The sequence below is a fragment of the Amblyomma maculatum genome, chromosome 5, assembly GCF_055883805.1.
Source record: "Amblyomma maculatum isolate TAMU_Amacu chromosome 5, ASM5588380v1, whole genome shotgun sequence".
NCBI lineage: Eukaryota > Metazoa > Arthropoda > Arachnida > Ixodida > Ixodidae > Amblyomma > Amblyomma maculatum.
Genome location: NC_139348.1, coordinates 60,703,260 through 60,722,156, shown reverse-complemented (window position 1 = coordinate 60,722,156; position 18,897 = coordinate 60,703,260). Strand labels below are relative to the sequence as shown.

General features: G+C 47.4%; 1 pseudogene; it reads right to left on the bottom strand.

Moving 5' to 3' along the window:
* LOC146188404 (luciferin 4-monooxygenase-like) overlaps positions 1 to 18,897 on the bottom strand; it is a 95,053-nt pseudogene that overhangs the window by 52,700 nt on the left and 23,456 nt on the right.

Below are 18,897 nucleotides of genomic sequence, written 5' to 3'. Positions count from 1 at the left end.
ATTTAAAGTCATGCCTTTTGGCCTATGTAACGCCCTTGCAACTTTCGAACGGATGATGGACTCATTGCTGCGCGGCTTCAAGTGGCCGACTTGTCTTTGTTACTTAGACGACGTCATTGTTTTCTCGTCCACTTTTGACAGCCACCTCTTTCGCCTTTCTACCATTCTCGAGCTATTTCGCCGCGCCAGCCTTCAACTAAACTCAAAGAAATGCAGTTTCGGCCATCGGGAAATCAAAGTGCTTGGTCACTTGGTTAATGCTTCCGGTGTTCAGCCTGACCCTGACAAGATACGAGCCGTCAGAGATTTTCCCACTCCGCGTTCATCCAGCGATGTCTGAAGCTTTATTGGACTATGCTCCCATTTCCGACGATTCGTCCCGAACTTCGCAGTCCTTCCTCGTCCGCTCACCCAACTCCTCAAGAAAGACGTTTCATTCTATTGGGGGCTTGAACAAGTTGCAGCTTTCTCGGAGCTTATTGCTGCTCTTACTACTCCACCAGTCTTGGCCCACTTCAACCCTTCCGCCAATACTGAACTCCGTACCGACGCAAGTGGCCATTGAATAGGAGCTATTCTCGCTCAGCAACAACACGGCCGTACAAGGGTGATTGCGTATGCCAGCCGCCTCCTCCCAACACCCGAACAAAATTATTCTATTACAGAGCGACAGGGCCTGGTTCTTGTCTGGGCTATTACGAAATTCCGCCCTTATTTGTTTGGCCGCCATTTTACTGTGATAACAGACCATCATGCCTTGGCTGGCTTTCCTCTCTCAAAGATCCTACTGGCCGTTTGGGGCGCTGGGCGCTACGATTGCAAGAATACACCTTTTCCGTCGTCTATACGTCCGGCCGGCTTCACCAAGATGCCGACTGTTTGTCACGTCATCCCGTCAACTCCCCTAGTCTTACAGACTCTGACGATGATGCATATGTCTTATCTGTCTCCGCCTTTGCCAACATTGCCAAGGAACAGCACCTAGATCCTTCTCTGCATTACATTACCCTCCGTCTTACCTCCGACTGCCCTGACCCATCTCTCGCCTTATTTGTGCTCCACGAGAACACCCTATACCGACGTAATATGCGACCAGATGGCACAGACCTTTCGCTCGTCGTTCCACAACACCTGCGTTCCACCCTTCTTGAACAGTTCCATGATGCTCCCACGGCTGGCCGCTTGGGTGTCTCTCGCACATACGACAGCCTGCGCCGACGTTTCTACTGGCTGGGGCTCTACCGCTCTGTCCAGCAGTACATTGCCGCGTGTGAACTGTGTCAGCGTCGGAAGAAGCCCACAATTTTGCCTTCAGGTCATATGCAGCCAATACCTATACCAACTGACACATTTTCCCGTACAGGCGTTGACCTCCTTGGCCCCTTTCCAGTTTCCGCCTTGGGGAACAAATGGATCGCCGTCGCCACCGATTACGCTACTCGGTACGCTATTACCCGAGCCATCCCAACCAGTTGCGCCACAGACGTCGCTGACTTTCTTCTAGAAAACGTAATTCTTCATCATGGTGCTCCTCGTGAACTACTAACTGACCGTGGCCGCTGTTTCCTGTCGCGAGTGGTTGACGAAATTCTCCGTTCGTGCTCCGTCCGCCACAAATTCACCACCGCATATCACCCCCAGACCAACGGCCTCACAGAACGTATAAACCGTACCCTCACAGACATGCTGGCCATGTATGTGTCTGGCGACCATCGAGATTGGGACGTTCATCTCCCCTTTATCACATTCGCCTACAATTCATCTGTCCATTCTACCTCTGGATACTCCCCATTTTATTTATTATTTGGCCGGCACCTGTTACTACCCTTCGACCCCTCTCTACCCGCGGCAGACGCCACCAGTACTTATACCAGTGATGCCGTCACCCGTGCTCATGATGCCCGCCGGATAGCTCATGCCAGGCTCTCTGCATCCTAAGACTCTCAAAAGATCCGGTACGACAGCCGCCACCGTGACGTCCACTACACTCCTGGATCTCTCGTTTTGCTGTGGCTCCCGTGCCGTAGAGTGGGCTTGTGTGAACAACTTTTGCCCCGTTACAATGGGCCTTACCGTGTTTTGCGCCCCGTGACCGACGTCACCTACGAAGTTGAATCTGTGGTTCCGAAGTCCACGTCCACAGCTCCAACCTCCGAAATAGTGCATGTGTCCCGTCTAAAGCCCTATCATCAAAGTTCTATTTCGCTAATATAGACCGCACCGGTACTGTGCTCTTCCCGTGGGGGGGGGGGGGGGGTGTAGTGTTACTTAGCTGTATTCGCTGTTCGTGATGAGGATAAAGAAGTGGAACAGACTGAGTGTTGTGAAATCGGTGCCCTCATCAAAGTTAGTTGTGCGGACAGCTTTGGGACTGTAAATCTTCCACGTAACAATATGTTCGTAATCCAGCTTTCTGACTACATCATTTAAGAAGGCAGTGAATACTAGAGGAAAGGTTGTGTCGCCTTGCCTGATGTCATTGATTATAGAAAAATATATTTCCTTTATGCACTGCTAAGGTTCTTTGGCATATACTTACACATCTCAAATTCCATGAGTGCAGTTATAGAGCTTCTTTATACCCCAAGTGCGTTTTTTTATTAAAGTGTTGATACGGTTGGTACCCCCTCTTTTAGAATAGCCCTTTCGACAGCCTGCCTGGCCGTTTCTCACAATTGAAATGTAATGTCCTGGTTCTATTTGTCACCCGTTAATAATTAGGGGGATATTATTAACGATGCGCCCTTAACGGTGCGCACACTCCCAGACACCCTTAGAGTGAGTGGGGGTAGCTGTTCCGGTCGCAAAGGAGATGCGCTCGACCTGCGTGGCAAGCTCAGCCGGAATTCAGCTACCTTGTAGTGACAGAAGGGGGTGGTCGTTTGGTGCCCAGCGGTCGCCGGTTCAAACCAGAGTAAAGATCGGAGTCAGAAGTAACAAACAAAACACAATTTATGCACAGCAAGAGAAGATACAAAGGAATACACAAGTGAAATACAACAGACAAGAGGTTCACAGAATACAAACGCTAAGCATGCAACCACAGAATGATTCAATAACTCAGAGGCTTTACAATAGATCAAACACGAGAGAGTTACACAAACAAACACCAAATTGTTCACCGGGCACTGTTGCAGTCCGACGACTCAAGAGTCACGATGTGGCCGCCATACGAGACGAGCGCCGCTCCCTTGAAAGTCCGTGGGCTTGCCAGCAGCGGGTGATCCCCGGGAGTCCAGCCGAAGCACAGGCGAACACGTCGCAAAGCACTGACGAACTGACTGACTGAATGACTGACTCAACAAGCGTCGCGGTCGCTTTAAATAGGGCGCGCCGCTTCTGTTTGTTAACATGCGCCAAAGCTAGCGCGCACACACACGTAGCTTCGCTGGTTATAGCTCCCTCTTCTCCTCCCGTCGAGCCGCGCGTCGTCATTGGCTAGGTCCCATAGAAGATGCTAGAATTTTCTGGCTGATTCCAGTCCGATGAATCACCGTCCTCCCCGGGCAATGGGAAAGAGGGTGACGGCAACGCGTACAAAGCTACGCGCTCTCCCGCGCGGGGAAGGGGGTTTTTCTCTACATGCTTTCCACGCGACGCCGCGCGGGCCTCGCGCCGTACCGGCTTGATGAAAATGGGTGCCGATTTCGTGACACTGCCCCTCCCTTAAAGAATATTGTCCCACAATATTCACAACCACGAACATCGCGCGCACATGCAGGCGCTCACAAGTATATGGGCAAATGTCCACAACACACAGATTGCACAAATTTCACAACCTGTAATAACCCATTACAAAATTCACACATCCATGCTATGAAATTCACAAACATAGCACCACACTGTTGTCGGATACACGTAAGAATCAACAACACAGAACCACAAAGTTACTCAAATATGTAGCGCACAACGTAAGGCATGCTTTCGCCTATATTTCCAAACTCGTGTTGCACTTCCTCCTTGGAACGTATCAGTTCCTCTCCATCTTTCAGATACGCCAGTTTTCATTCTCACAAAGCACTGGTTTTATTTCTTTCGCGTGTCCTGACTCTTTTTCTGGTTCTAATGATATTTCTCATCTGCGATTTTGTCTCGCTCCTCCCTCTACTCTTGAGTTCTGCTTTCCGATCGGAAGCTTGGCCAGAACTAACTCTACCTAGCCTAGCGGCGCTTCGAGCAGGCCGTCTCATTCTTTCTCGGTCTGGGCGGCTCTCCATGCGCTTGCGCATCCAGTCGTTCAGTCGCTTCTTCCTTCTTTTTCTATGAGACATTTCCCTGTCGACTTTGCCTGACTTGGCAGGTTTGAATTTGTTTCTTTTCGTTTCCACTTTTATTCGCACCTTTGGCCGAGGAACGTTTGATCCAGTTTTACCCGCATAATCAGAACATTGTTGTCTGAAAGGAGCGTCTTTTTGAGAACTTTGTTCTCCCTTAATCCTTTTCATGTTCTTTCCTTTCTTTACGATCTTCAGTCGTACCTTCTTGAAGCAGAGCTCAGTTGCAACTGGAGACTCATCCTCCCCACTTTCAGTTACATCCCGTTCCTTAAAATTTTCCTTCAAATGTTTCTTGAATCCTTTCATTGCAGTGCAGTCTTCGCTTTCTTCCATATCTGAATCCTCAAGGTTATTATCTGTACTGCCACCTTCATCCAAGCTTTCGTGCTCACTGCTATTTGAAAGCTCCTTATCCCGGTCACTCATGTACTCAGCCATAATGTCATTTAATAAGACGCTACAATCCTGCCCTTCTTCATCTTCAAGCTTTGAAAACACCGAGGTTTCTGGCTCGACATCTGCCGTTGCAGCTTCTCTGCAACCTGTCGTCTCGGAGGGCACAATCTCATTTTTCTGAGAATTCTGAGCTCCAGTTAGGTCATCTGACGTTTCTGTTGCAAGAACACGCTGATCCACAACCTCATTCTGGCTGCTGGAGTCAGTTTCTACAGTACCTGTGGCTGTCAATGTATCGCTTGGTTCAATGTACTTTCTAATATAAGGAAAGGTAACCTCCGGAGGCTCGGTAATACCTTTCAAACGCCGAACTTCAGCCAGCTTTTTGAGAAGGATGTCTCTCTCTTTTAAGAATTCTTTTTCTTTTTCTGCCTGCTTCCTCAGCCATTCTTTTTCTCTTTCTTCTTCTTGTCTCTTTGCCTCTGCTTGTTTCCTGAGCCATTCTTTCTCTCTTTCTTCCCTTTGCCTCTCTCTTTCTTTCTCAGCCTCTTCTTTTTCCTTCTTAGCCTGTTCTAGAACCTCCCTTTCTTTTCGGTCCACCCATTCTCGCAGTTCAGCTCCTTTAAGACCTTTCTCTAGGCCCAACGCAATAATCTCCTTGAGATTCATCTTCGATCTGAACTGCTTAATGCTAATACCTAGCACTCTCAATGGACCTTACACAACCGCTTCAGTGCGGTACCTCTAGCTACGCTCTGCTGCCACTCTGTTTACGACCTCTTCGTAAACTCTTCCAACTCTTTCTCCGTCCTCTGAGTTTGAGTGCACCAAACGTCCTGTCGCGGACGCCAGATTAATTTGTCACCCGTTAATAATTAGGGGGATATTATTAACGATGCGCCCTTAACGGTCCGCACACTCCCAGACACCCTTAGAGTGAGTGGGGGTAGCTGTTCCGGTCGCAAAGGAGATGCCCTCGACCTGCGTGGCAAGCTCAGCCGGGATTCAGCTACCTTGTAGTGACAGAAGGGGGTGGTCGTTTGGTGCCCAGCGGTCGCCGGTTCAAACCAGAGTAAGGATCGGAGTCAGAAGTAACAAACAAAACACAATTTATGCACAGCAAGAGACGATACAAAGGAATACACAAGATCACTTGAAATACAACAGACGAGAGGTTCACAGAATACAAACGCTAAGCATGCAACCACAGAATGATTCAATAACTCAGAGGCTTTACAATAGATCAAACACGAGAGAGTTACACAAACAAACACCAAATTGTTCACCGGGCACTGTTGCAGTCCGACGCCTCAAGAGTCACGATGTGGCCGCCATACGAGACGAGCGCCGCTCCCTTGAAAGTCCGTGGGCTTGCCAGCAGCGGGTGATCCCCGGGAGTCCAGCCGAAGCACAGGCGAACACGTCGCAAAGCAGTGACGAACTGACTGACTGACTGACTGACTCAACAAGCTGCGCGGTCGCTTTAAATACGGCGCGCCGCGTCTGTTTGTTAACATGCGCCAAAGCTAGCGCGCACACACACGTAGCTTCGCTGGTTATAGCTCCCTCTTCTCCTCCCGTCGAGCCGCGCGTCGTCATTGCCTAGGTCCCATAGAAGATGCTAGAATTTTCTGGCTGATTCCAGTCCGATGAATCACCGTCCTCCCCGGGCAATGGGAAAGAGGGTGACGGCAACGCGTACAAAGCTACGCGCTCTCCCGCGCGGGGAAGCGGGCTTTTCTCCACATGCTTTCCACGCGACGCCGCGCGGGCCTCGCGCCGTACCGGCTTGATGAAAATGGGCGCCGATTTCGTGACACTATTAAAGTTTTCCCTAGTACAATTCTTATTTATATCTATAACAAGCTCAACTACCTCTTATTTTATGAGTTATTGTCATTCCCTTTCTTGTAGATCAATACGGATCCGCTCTACCACAAATGCACAGAAGCACTGGCATTATATCGAGGTTCCGTTTCGCATTCGGGATGTCATCGGTTCGACACCAAGTACGGCGGGGTATCCATTCATTTTCGAATAGGTAAGAGATTTTCGCCAGCATGACACTATAGGTTATGTTTTAATATATTGCTTCAGAAAAGGTTCCTCGAGGAAATATTTCTGCAGATCGAAATCTACCTACAGCGATCGAGTTCAATTTTGCAAACTAGAACCAATTGTGGCATTTTCAAAACCGGAATCGATGATCTTGTGGCTGATCATCCTTCTCGCACTCTGAAAATGATCGATTTTATCTTTATTATTGGGCGATGTACGTCGGCTTGCCAATGGGCACATGATTTCTCAAGACCTGATGCCCAAATCCTCTTGGGTATAGTTGGGCAAGTCAAGCGAACCAAGTTTCTCTTCCCGATGCAAAACCTCGCCATGTCGTACCGAAAATACCCTTTGGTAGAAAAATTCATTGAGGCCCTTCTTTGTCATTTCAAGACTACATTGCAGCCTTCGGCTAGAGCATCTGACTAGTTTTCATGATTTGCGAGGTCTATCCTCGCTACCGCCACGTAACATGAAATTCATAGATTGTACAACATTTCATCCTGCACTGCTAAAGATGTTTTAGGGGGAATGCTTGCGTAAAGATTTTACTATCAACCTCTCCCCTCAGTGACATTGTTGAAATCACATAGTTTCATGATATAAACACCTATACGCCATTCCCAAAACAAAGACACTTGAAAGCCGAGCCCCACATCAGCCGAAAATTGCACCGATTAAAAACAAACTCTTGTGTATGCGGCTGGCAACAGGGGCCCAGCCGAGCTTCTGAGATAGCAGAAGCGACCTGCTTGTGGTCCCCCTACACGATGTGTAGGCCAAGGAGGTTTCGGCTGGCTAGCTTTCCTCAATTAGTGGCAGCCAGCGGTCGGTATGGGGTATGGGTTCAGCCGGGGCCCATACTGAGGGGTTACGAATCCCCAGTGAGTTTTTGGAGTACTCCTCTGGCATTGCGAGTTTGTCATGCACACGTTAGTCCCTTGCCGGTTGCGGTGACAGGTCCAGAGCAGGTCTGGGCGGGGCACGTATAACCCGAAAAAGTGAGTCCAAGGGAACGCCCTGCCCGCTTCCAAGGCAACAGCGCATTGGTGCGGAGTACTTAAGGAAACGCGGCTTGCTGATTTCTGATGCTGAGTGCTTTTTCAGTATTCAGGTTGGTCGGCAGGCCAAGAGAATGTCATGCCCGCTGTCAAGTGAACGGTGGCGTAGCAGCCGAGTTCGGTAAGGAAATGCAGTTCACTAACCTCGGGTCTCTAACCACAACCAACATACGGGGCGGTCGGCGGGCAAAGGGAACGCCCTGCCCGCTGCCTACAGAGCGGTGGCGTAGCTTCGTAGTAAGGTTGATTCTGTATGTTGAATGAAAATTCTCGTGTTGAGAGGCATTAATCATTCGCAAACGCAATAGTTTCTATTGCCGAAGATAACGGTACCTCGACGGAAGCCTGGCGGCTCGGACGAACCAAGCTTAGATTCTGAGGAACTTGCACTTGGATTGAAAGATCGAAAAAGACTGTGGAGAATAGCTAAAAGCTAGTAAAAGGGACACTTGGGAACAGGCAGCTGGAACAGACGTGTGGAAATGCCTAGTACGGAAAAGTCTAAAGACCGATTACCACTCCAAAAGGGGGCCGCGAGGGATTAGGGATACACAAAGGTGTTAAGGTACTTACTAATGCTCTTTAACCGACCTGCACACGTATGGGTGCGCAAACGGCGTCAGAGCACCAACTTAGGCAACGGGTAGTAGCCCGATGAACAATTTGCTAAGTGCTAACGCTGGAAGCATCCTCTGTAGGATGCGCCCTAAAGCACTTGAGCGGACAGGAGTATATAGCAACGCATTGGACTCCAGGACTGTCCACTCTGCATGCTACCCATCCTACATGCAATGTCGGGCGAACACCAGGGAAAAGTATCTATCAGTGTGCGTCAGAGACCAAAATCTGGCCACCTGCCTAGTTAGTACCATGGAGTAGGAATGAACGCGGAGCGAAATCTACCTCTATATTACCTCAAGTAGAGCCGAGGTGGGTGGACCGGGCTTGGGGGACAGGGAACCTCAAAAGTGGCTTCATGAAGGGAATCTATCTCAGACGCCGGAAACCCGGAAAATGCCTTGTAGTGGTGGAACGATCTTGAGGCCTAGGGCCGCACATTCGGCTAACTGCGAGTACTCGCCCTATAAGGAGAACCGAAAAAAAGCTCGACTCGAATCGATCAGTGAAACTCCTACGCTGTCCACATTCTCCACGTAATTTACGTAACCCTATCCTCATTCCTACTTCCTCTTCCCTATATCCTATCCCTTCCGCTGCATCTCAGGGAAGATACGTGGCTTCTCCCCTGGCCCGCTTTCTCAGCTGTGGATCGCTGAGTAGTATTTACCTTTTATGTATTAACTTCTAACCAAAACAAGTGTCCAAAGGACCTGTCCATTTATGTCGCCAATTGGCACATCTTTCTCTACCCGCGATTCATTAGTGGTGCGGAAGGAGTTTAACTGAACTCGATCTTATCGTTTGTACATTACTATTAAAAATTACATATAACCGCCTGATAACAGAGAAGGATTGGAACCACATCATCATCATCATCATCAGCAGCAGCAGCCTGATTATACCCACTGCAGGGCGAAGGCTTCTCCCATATTTCTCCACCTAACCCGGTTCTGTGCTAGCTGCATCCACTTGACCCCTGCGAACTTCTTAATCTCATCCGCCCACCTAACTTTCTGCCGCCCCCTGCTACGCTATCCTTCATTGGAATCCAGTTTGTTACCCTCAGCGACCATCGGTTATCCTCTCTTCGCACTACATGTCCTGCCCATGTCCATTTCTTCATCTTAATTTCCTCTAGAATGTCGGTAACTTGAGTTATTTCTCTGACCCAGTCTGCACGCTTTCTATCTCTTAATGTTACCCCTACCATTTTTCGTTCCATAGCCCTCTGGTTTGTCCTCAACTTAAGTAGAACTCTCTTGGTTAGCCTCCACGTTTCAGCCCCATAGGTGAGTACAGGCAAGATGCAACTGTTGTATACTTTCCTCTTGAGCGATACCGGTAAGCTGCTAGTCATAATCTGCGAGTGCTTGCCAAATGCGCTCCATTTCAATCTTATTCTTCTTGTTATTTCCTTTTCATGGTCCGGATCTGCAGTTACTACCTGTCCTAAGTAGACATATGCGCCTACTACTTCCAGTATTTCGCTACCTAATGTAAACTGCTGTTCCTTCCCGAGGCTGTTGAACATTACCTTAGTATTCTGCATATTGATTTTCAAGTCTACCTTTCTACTTTTTCTGTCTAGGTCATCAATCATTATTTGCAGTTCAGCCCCCGAGTTGCTTAGAAAGGCAATGTCATCAGCAAATCGCAGATTACTCAGGTATTCACCATCCACCCTTATTCCTAACTGCTCCCATTCCAAGTCTCTGAATACTTCCTCTAAACAAGCTGTGAATAGTACTGGGGAGATTGTGTCTGCTTGCCTAACACCTTTCTTTATGGGAATTTTGTTACTTTCTTTATGCAGAACTATGGTTGCTGTGCAGCTACTATATATATCTTCCAGCACCTTCACGTACGGCTCGTCTACCCCCTGATTTCGCAATGCCTGCATCACCGCCGAAGTTTCAACTGATTCAAACGCTTTTTCGTAATCAATGAATGCTATGTATAAGGGCTGGTTATCATCATCATCATCAGCCTGATTATACCCACTGCAGGGCGAAGGCCACTCCCATATTTCTCCACTTATCCCGGTTCTGTGCTAGCTGCATCCACTTGACCCCTGCGAACTTCTTAATATCATCCGCCCACCTAACTTTCTGCCGCCCCCTGCTACGCTTTCCTTCCCTTGGAATCCAGTTTGTTACTCTCAGCGACCATCGGTTATCCTCTCTTCGCACTACATGTCCTGCCCATGTCCATTTCTTCTTCTTAATTTCCACTAGAATGTCGGTAACTTGACTTATTTCTCTGACCCACTCTGCACGATTTCTATCTCTTAATGTTACCCCTACCATTTTTCGTTCCATAGCTCTCTGGGTTGTCCTCAACTTAAGTAGAACTCTCTTGGTTAGCCTCCACGTTTCAGCCCCATAGGTGAGTAAAGGTAAGATGCAACTGTTCTATACTTTCCTCTTGAGCGATACCGGTAAGCTGCTAGTCATAATCTGCGAGTGCTTGCCAAATGCGCTCCATCCCAATATTATTCTTCTTGTTATTTCCTTTTCATGGTCCGGATCTGCGGTTACTACCTGTCCTAAGTAGATATATTCGCCTACTACTTCCAGTATTTCGCTACCTAATGTAAACTCCTGTTCCTTCCCGAGGCTGTTGAACATTACCTTAGTCTTCTGCATATTGATTTTCAAGCCTACCTTTCTACTTTTCCAGTCTAGGTCATCAATTATTATTTGGAGTTCATCTCCCGAGTTGCTTAGCAAGGCAATGTCATCAGCAAATCGCAGATTACTGAGGTATTCTCCATCTACCCTTATCCCTAACTGCTCCCATTCCAAGGGCTGGTTATATTCCGAGCATTTTTCTATAACCTGATTGATAATATGGATATTATAGATAGTAGAGTACCGTTTCCGAAACCCTGCTTGATCCTTTGCTTGATTGCAGTCAAAGGTTGTCCTGATTCTATTAGTGATTACCTTAGTAAATACCTTATTCGTAACAGACAGTAAGCTGATTGGTCTGTAATTTTTAAGGTCCTTAGAGTCCCCTTTCTTGTGAATGAGGATAATGTTTGCGTTCTTCCATGGTTCCGGTACCGTCGATGACACCAGGCACTGCGTATACAGGGGTGCGACCTGATGCCGGTGAACACCTCCGGCAACGCACTCCCTCACCAGAACAGGAGTTGGCCACCCTGGTGCAGTAATTGGCCACAACCTCCTATGATAAGCTCCATAAAACCCCGGCCCTCAGTCACCGGCGGCTGCCGAACAACTGACCACGGCGGCGGTCAGACCTGTGACGCAGCAGGGGGTGCTAAGAAAGCCTGGCTTCGCTGGACAGGCCGCCATTGGAAACTGACCCTGGCAACGTTTATTGCTAGAACCCTAGCTAGTGAAGCTAGTTTAGCAGTGCTGTTAGAGGAACTAGAGGTCATGAAATGGGATGTAATAGGGCTTAGTGAGGTTAGGAGGCCGAATGAGGCATATACTGTACTGCAGGATGGGCATGTACTGTGTTATCGAGGTCTACCGGAAAGGCGACAACTAGGAGTAGGTGTCCTTGCCAATAAGTATACAGCGGGTAACATAGATGAATTCTATAGTATTAATGAGAGGGTTGCAGGCATCGTAATTAGGCCTAATAAGTGGTATAAACTGAAGGTTGTACAGGCCTATGCACCTACATGTAGTTATGATGACCAGGCAGTTGAAAGCTTCTATGAGGATGTAGAATCGGCAATGCGAAAAGTAAAAACGCAATATACTGCACTATTGGGCGACTTCTATGCCAAGGTAGGGAAAAAACAGGCCGGAGACAAGGCAGTAGGTGACTATGGCATTGGTTCTAGGAATAGCAGGGGGGAGTTACTAGTTGAGTTTGCAGAGAGCAATAACTTACGAATCATGAATACCTTCTTCAGCAAACGGAAGAACCGGAAATGGACATGGAAAAGTTATAACGGAGAGACTAAAAATGAAATCGACTTCATAATGTGTTCAACCCCCGCCATTGTGCAGGATGTAGAGGTAATCGGGAAAGTGCGATGCAGTGACCACAGGATGGTGAGGTCCCGAATTAGCCTAAATCTGAAGAAGGAATAGAGTAGTAAGAAAGAAACCCATCAACGAATTAGCGGTGAGGGGGAGGGCAGAAGAGTTCAGGATCTCGCTAGAGAATAGGTATTCAGCTCTAACTGAGGATGGCGACATTACCCTAGAGGCAAGAATCAATAATTTCAGAAATATCATTACTGAGTGCGCGGTAGAGGTAGGCGGTTGGATAGTTAGAGAGGGTACCGGTAAGCTGTCTAAGGAGACGAAAGATTTGATTAAGAAACGCCAGAGTATGAAAGCTTCCAATCCAACAGACCAGATCGAATTGGCGGAGATATCAAAGCGCAAGGTGGCCGATATAAGGAAGTATAACATCGACAAAATTGAGCATGCTGTAAAAAACGGGGGAAGCCTTAAAGCGGTAAAGAAGAAATTGGGCATAGGCAAAAACCAGATGTATGCGATAAGGGACAAGGCGGGCAACCTCATCACTAATATGGACAAGATAGTCAATGTAGCCGAGGAGTTCTATACAGATCTCTACAGTAGCCAAAGTAGTCAGGACCGCAATGAGATTGGCGGTAGGGAAAAACAGTCAGAAGCTCCACCAATGACGAAGGACGAGGTCAAGAAAGCACTAGAAACTATGAAAAGGGGGAAATCAGCTGGAGAGGATCAGATAACTACAGATTTGCTGAAGGACGGGGGGGGATATCGTGCTTGAAAAACTGGATTGGAACCACATCGATTTTTAAATCCTCTGAAACGCGACTGCATTACGAGTTCTCGCTCAATTAATGCTAAAGAGTTTGCGCAAACTTTGAAGCCTGGTTTGCAGCAATGTTTTTACACGAGCGAAGATACCTACGCCACCCCATGACACATTCGGTAAGTGAACAATGCCTTTTCTGGAACCTTGTGCCGCTCGGTCGGTCAACTTCATTTCAACGAGTGCGAATAAGTTACGTCGCACAGGCTTCTTAAAGCCATCGCAGGTTAAAATCTCGTATCGCGTCGAACTGATTTTTGTCAGCCCTGTTTCCCGTATAAATATCATACCGGTGTATCCTGATGAAGCAACCAAACTAGTTCTGTCAATGTCTATGTAACATGATGATGGAAGTGCCAGTATAATTAGGTATTCTGAGGCGTATACCTGAAAGTAGAATATAAATCTCAATCAGGATGGATCTGTCCGGTATTGAGCTGATAACAGACAGACTATTTACGGTACGCATTTCAGGCTCGACACACCGGTTCGGCATGAGTCCAGTCCAGTATTGAGCTCATATACAGTTAGAACGTATCCGGTTTACAGGAAATTGGACGGACCTGTCATTAATGAATGTGATCAACAAACAGAACCTTTCTAATTCTCAACTCAAGCTGAGCCGATCGATGAAGCTCAAATAGAATGACCTGCCTGAGCATGGTAGTGCGCTAAAAAGCATTAAGCCATACATATACGTTACAACATTTCTGTATATGTGGAGTACGTGTTGTCTCACAATGAATAGAATATTAGAAGCCATCGAAGTGTGTGCTAGCAAGTAAATACAGGCATCATCGCTTTTGCGCGTGCAATATTTTCTGCAGCTCGTCCGATCGTGCGGTGCATCTTCGTAGCGGCAACTGAAGATCTGCTGTCTTGATTGCGAAAGTGGACGAACGTCGCGTTTCGTTACCGATGACAAATACATGCTCGAGAACAAATAAAACACATCCCTGACCATCCAAATATGCACAGATAGCCGCATATCATGCCTTGCTCCTTTGAATGTTTACGTATGCAAAACACATAGTTGGAAGTGCATTCATTGACTTCGCTGCTCCACTGGATGTACGTGAAGCTAAAACGTGCAGTATTACAACTAATATTGCACTGGATCTCTCTGCATGTAGCAAAAATTACATGCGTTTGATGACAATGACAAAAAGCATCATCACTAGTAAATTACATTTTTCAGACTTTGCCTGCAAGAAAACAATGCATATAAAGTGCGCGACCTTGGTCGCCGCTCGAGGTAGCCAAGAAAAAGATTCAGTGCGTTGAAAAGGAAGCTGGTGAATTCCGACCACCGCTTTTACACACGGGCAACATATAAAGTGCGAAAGGGCACAATTTTATACATAAAAAAATATGACTGTTGCAACTATGAACGTTTTGGTCCACGTCAACAATGTCCCGTTTTTTTATATATTGATGTATGTTAAGGCGTGCGAAAAAAAACGCGGAGCAGTGTTTAAAATTCATGTCTATGGAGCATCAGTGCCCAAGTTGAATTTCCAGCTTTAGGCGCGATTGTTTCTTTTGCCGTTTTTGTTAATTTTTTTAGATTTAGTCATGTTGTCTTAAAACTCTAAATGTTTGCTTTTCCCGCCAGTGGTCTTTGTTTCTAGAAGCAAATGCCAGCGACCAAACAGGAACTTCCGGAATCCCAGCGCTATGCAATTTCATTGCAGGTGAGCCTCTGTAATAAACAGGTGTACCGTATCTGGTAATAACGTGATGCTGAATTTTTTAGTAGGGATGCCAGATGTTTTTAAACATTTTTCAAACGAAACATTAATTCTTAAGAACTTCAAGACGTACTAAATCTCCGGAACACAGCTTGCAATCAGGCGAAAAGTAGTCTTTGGTATTTATGAGATGCTTTTGAAAGCCTGTTGCGCAGAGGCCAATGTAATGTGACCCTGTTGTCTTGAGAAGGTACGATCGATTGCAATTTTAACCGCTAGCGACTTACTTCCAGTGAGGTTTGACTTAATGAATGCCACCGTCGCTCCAGCGAATACTGCTCCAAAAAGCGCCACCACAAAGTCTAGCGTGTTTGCAGATATGAAGGCAGCCACATCGCCCGGCTTAAATCCCAAGTGCAGCATGCTCGCCGCAACTCTGCGGCACTGGAGATCCAGTTCGGAGAAAGTGCATCTCTCACCGGACATGTCATCCACCTGCACAGAGTGGCAAGCCAGCATTAATAATTCCGCATGTATGAACGAGGCATCAGGAAATAGATTGAGCGAGAGTCAAATCGGTCTTAAAACACTGCAAAAGTTTTCTTGCAACGCGTTTGGACATCAAAGTTATTGACAAAAACTGACTTTTCTCTTCAGGTTTTCTTATTTGGCCGGCGACTTCAGTGTGAAGGATATGATGTGCTGAATACAGAATATCGCAGCAGCAATAAGTAGATGTTGATTACACATAATGGTGAGGTTTTAAAGATTGAAAATACCTTTTGGAAGGTTTTTTAGACGGTAGTATAATATGAACTAGGGTAAATGTAGTGATTAATGGCTTGGACTTTTACCATCGATTTCTTTATAACCAACAAGCCAATGTCTTTTCTTTGCTACAGCAACTTCTTTTCCTTTGCGGACCTATTAACCTTACTCGTTTGAGCTTCTCGTTACCGTTTTGATTGCCTCGGCATTTCTGCTATATACATAAGTCCTGAGAAAGTGCAATTTTCGTACGATTTTATTTAAAACGATAATGCTGGAATGCTGTTCAGGATCAGAAACGAACAGCCAGACCCGCTCTTTGCTTTCCTGGGCTCGAATCCCACTGTCGTACAAGCGTCATGTCGTTATTTGTTCTTACTTCTAATCAATTATACATTTAGTAAAGTTACTTTTCATATTGTTGCATATCAAAAAGCTACCTTATGATTTTTGGTCTATGTGGCTGCTGGCCTCTTATGTATATCCTTAATAGTTTCATTTTTGCTAAGTTTTGCTCATTATTCCAGAAATGGCGTCGACTCTGGCAGCCTTTTTGTCATAGATAGTTGCAAAGCCACGATAAACAGCAGCAGTGTTTTGTTTATTGCGCTTCCACGCTTAACTAGCGCTGCGTCGCCAGGCCGGTCGGACCCTGCTCCTCAGAGCAAGGACTGCCATACTTTGTTTTATTGCGTTAGCAATACTACTCCAGATTTCGCCTCGTCGCGTAGCACTGGCCGTAGCCACCGCCTATGCCGTTGCCTAGTAACCGCTTGAGCCGCGCTCCACAAGAAGAGGTACACGAAGAACGTTCGGTCACCGGCAGCTAATGCTTTCGCTTCGGCATCTAATGTTTCGTTCAGCAGCACCGAACTTTTTTTGTTTATATGTGGGTTCGTACCTTATGCACTCGCGTCATACTCTTAAAGGATGAGCTTAAGTGTCGCTAATAAAAAACGCCCTACACTAATAGGGCGTGATAGATGAATAATGCAGCTCGCGAAAGAAACTTCTGCCTTTGCTATCGCAATTCAATTAGGTTTAGAAAACTACTTTTTTTACGGTCCTTTCCTCCGCTGCCGGCAGCGTTCCGAGTCCGTTTGGAAGGCAAGCGTCTATTTGTTTTTTCTCACCTCCTTGGCGTTTTGATGACGGGACAATAGAGACATTTAGTATAGCGTACGGACGGTTCGTACAACTAACGCCAGCAAATTATGAGACGCTACTCCGTGCGTTGCATCGGCGCTTTTAGTTGGCTGTACGAAAGCGCGAACGCACACTATGGTGGCGACATCTATATTTAAAATTAAAAACACATTCAGGATTTTGTTTTACTCCCAAGCCAAAACTAGCCGAGTCGCATCGGGATTTTAGCCAGTTTCTGTGCTGCGGCAGCTTCGTTGTACTTCCCAACGTTGGTATTCCCATGTTGAATACTTTTACCTAGTATTGTAGTCATGGTGAGTACCGGCCTCCTTTCATCCCCGTACTGCCAAGCATATGTTTACGGATACACATGTGTAAGCAGTCAAGCTAAGGCGATCCGCTTCATGGCGTTGTCATGCCAACAAAGCAACCCTACTTGTGAGGCTTAGGGACTGCGCTGTCGGCGTTCAAAATAAAAAACAAAGACAATTATTCACTAAATATTTGAACTGAATGCTACACGAGGCAAAGCGAAGACCCCGTGCGCCATTTATAGGCGGCAGCGTGCCCAAAAACGCAGTAACGAAGACAAATTCACTCTGAAGTGGGCGGCCTGGACGCCGCCATATTGTCAACGCTGATCTCCCATCGTACGTGAGGGCTGAGTACGATAAACTCAAGTTTCCCCTTTACGCTGGCCGATCGTACGAAAGAGCTTGGTCTCGGGTATCATATAGTGCATGCGCAGCGCATGTCACGATATTTTTGGCGTGCGCTATTCCTCTGTGTGTGTCTGTGTACGCTATACTAAAAGTATCTAATACCTGCGTTCCCCTCGGCCCGGGAGGACCCCTTTTTAAGAAACACCCAGTTGTACGTCTTCCTTGACGGACATCCGCGGCGCGCCGCTAATGAAAGAGCACGACTGCTAAGGAACTGTTTGACACAAGGCATCGTGTCAGCCCAAAAAACTTGTATCTCGTCCATGAACACTTTCCTGTAGATCTTGATCGATGGTCTGCCGCTGCGTAGCCAACGGAGGGACCATATGCTCTTTTCCTTTAAAGGCAAGCGCAATCCGGTCTTGCCTCTCCCCTCCCCCCCTCCCCAGCCCACCCCCACGTTGCGCCTCTCGCGATACGGGCAGCGGCGATGGCGATGCGCCTGTCCGCTAGTTGGTTGGTTGGTTGGTTGGTTCATAGGAAGGGAAAGCCGCAGTATCTGTCACACTTGCTCTGTGGACACCTGAACCGCGCCGTAAAGGAAGGGATGAAAGTGGGAGTTAAAGTGTAAAGAGAGAAAGAAGAGCCATAGTGGAGGGCTACGGAGTAATTTCGACCACTTGGGGATCTTTAACGTGCGCTGACATCGCACAGCACACGGACGCCCTTCGTTTCGCCTCCATCGAAACGCAGCCGCCGACCACTTGGGGATCTTTAACGTGCGCTGACATCGCACAGCACACGGACGCCACTTCGTTTCGCCTCCATCGAAACGCAGCCGCCGAGGCCGGGATTCGATCCCGGGAACTCCAGCACATGCGTTTCGATGGAGGCGAAATGAAGTGGCGTCCGTGTGCTGTGCGATGTCAGCGCACGTTAAAGATCCCCAGGTGGTCGAAATTACTCCGTAGCCCTCCACTACTGCTCCTCTTTCTCTCTTTCCACTTTCATTCCCACCTTCCTCCCTTCCCTTACGGCGCGGTTCGGGTGTCCACAGAGCAAGTGTGACAGTTACTGCGCCTTTCCCTTCCTGTGAACCAATTTAACTTATTTAACTCCAGCACAGTAGTCGGGCGTCTTACCACTGCACCATCCCGGCGGGGCTCCGCTAGTGGCCACTGACTGAATTGAATAGTGACCCTCTGTGGCTAACAGGATGGCGTCCTCGTCCCACAAACCCATTGCAGCGCATCTTTGGGGCAGAGGGCGATGGTAGGGCCGGATTCATAAGGAAGACCATGGGAAAGAGAGACGAGGACGGGCGCCGATTGGGGAAGGTGGACATCCTCGCGTGGAGTGAGCGTTGAATTTGTATGCTGCATTTTTTGTGTAAACAATTAGGGACCCAATTCGAGGTTATTGT